Consider the following 2,077-nt stretch of genomic DNA (forward strand, 5'->3'; position numbering starts at 1 on the left):
CCAGGCTGGCCTCGAACTCAGAAATCCGCCTGCCTCTGCCTCCCGAGTGCTGGGATTAAAGGCGTGCGCCATCACGCCCGGCTCCACACGACTTTTATAATGTCAGCAAATGCTCTAGACTGATGCACCATCTCTCAGCTCATGGTTTGTTGTAGCTTCCTTCCTTCCTTCCTTCCTTCCTTCCTTCCTTCCTTCCTTCCTTCCTTCCTTCCTTCCTTCCATGTTTTTGAGACAGGGTCTCTTCCAACTCAGTCTGACCCAGAATTCCTATATAGCTGAGAATGGCTTTAAAATGTTGATCCTCCTGCCTCTGTCTACTTACCACTTGGTCTTTTGCAACAGGGACGGATTCTGAGTCTCCCAGGCTGAACTTGTCTTCCTGGAATGCTGGAATTACGGGTGAGTGACACCACACCTAGCCCACATAGGTTTAGGGGAATAAATAATGGGGGTCTGGATTTGGTCCTTGGTGTTGTGTCAGCTGGGGGCATTCCGTGGGTAACCTGTCCAGCCTGACTGTCTGCAGGGACAGAGGTGTTTTTAGGCCTGGCTTCGGCAGAACTTGAAAAGCAGAGTTTCGGGCATTTAAAGGGGGAAAGCTGAGACAGATACCTAAGGCCCAGGGTTGAGACAAATAGGATTCCTTGGGTGTCCCCAAGGCTGGAACTTTCTCACCAGGGAGAATGAACCAGAGAGCAAGGTCTGGGGTGGGGGTGGGGGTGTCAGATCCATTCCCTGAGCTGGTGATGGGTCAGTACCACTAAACAAACAAACCAAAGCAAGCAAGCAAGCAAGCAAACAAACCCACCATGCCCCTCTTGGATTTCCTTTCATCTTTTTCTCACTGGCCCAGTTTCTCTTTGGTTCCTTCAGACTGCAGGGGTTCCAGACCCTCCTGCACGCCATGAATGGAGTGTGTGCCTCAGGAAACTAATGACCTGCATCAGTGTGTGCGCGCGCTCCAGCGTTCACCTCCCTGAAGAGAGAGTCTATGGCTTTTATCCAGGTCACCACAGAGCAGGTCTGTAATTGCCCATTCCCACTCTTGAGGTTAGAAACGTAGCCCTTGGGTCTTTTATCTCCGTGTCTTCCATTTGCTAAGAGCAGGAAAGGATGCACGTCACTATGGCAGAGGGGAGAGGGGTAAGCTGCTTCCCGTGTTCTAGTTTACCTTCCACTAGTCTGAGTCTGCGTGCCATCTGTGAATGTTATCTGTGTCATGCCACCCCTCACCCCCCCCATCCCCACCCCCACTCCACCTCCACCACCACGATCTCCTATTTCTCTGGCAGGTTTCAAGTTCATTGCGTAGCATCCGGATCTTTCTAACTCCATCTGAGTACTGAGGTCACAGGTGTATACTCTGTCCAGATGAACCCTCTCTTGAGACTCCACAGTCAGCAGAGGATATAATGGGCCCAAAGGAGGGGGATGAGTAAAGTCTAAACCAATCCTTGGGGCTCCCTGGTAGAGGCTGGCAGTCCCTGAACAAAAGTCCTGCAGATGAGGACTCTGTCCATCGATGCTGATGCAGGGCTTGGGTGTCCTCAAGGGCCTGCATGAAATCAGGAGGAGCTCAAAGGACTCCTGAGGAGTCAGTCTCCCTCTAGTGTGATGTGGTTCCCTGAAGGCACCTCATCTCATCTGTGTGAGACAATTGCAGCGTTCCCACCACCCGAGTGATGAGCACAGGACTTGGGTGAGTCTGACCCAATCCTGAGGAGGGTCTGGTCTAAGGACTCTGCAGCAATGGGGCTTCACAATTTGGGGACCTATAATTCATCCTTGTCAATCTAGTAAGCGCCTGGGTGAGATAGCTTAGCAGATAGATGTGCGCGCTGCCAAGCCTGGGACTTGACCTGACCCCTAAGACCCACGTGGCTGAAAGAGAATCAGCTCCTACAAGTAGTCTTTTGACTTCCACACGTGAGCATACACATACATACAAACACACAAGCACACATACACACAAACACACATACACACAAACACATAAACACACAAACATACATATACACATACACACAAACACACATACACAAACACACACACACAAACACACATACACACAAACACA

Source organism: Mus caroli, chromosome 11, assembly GCF_900094665.2.
Source record: "Mus caroli chromosome 11, CAROLI_EIJ_v1.1, whole genome shotgun sequence".
Lineage (NCBI taxonomy): Eukaryota > Metazoa > Chordata > Mammalia > Rodentia > Muridae > Mus > Mus caroli.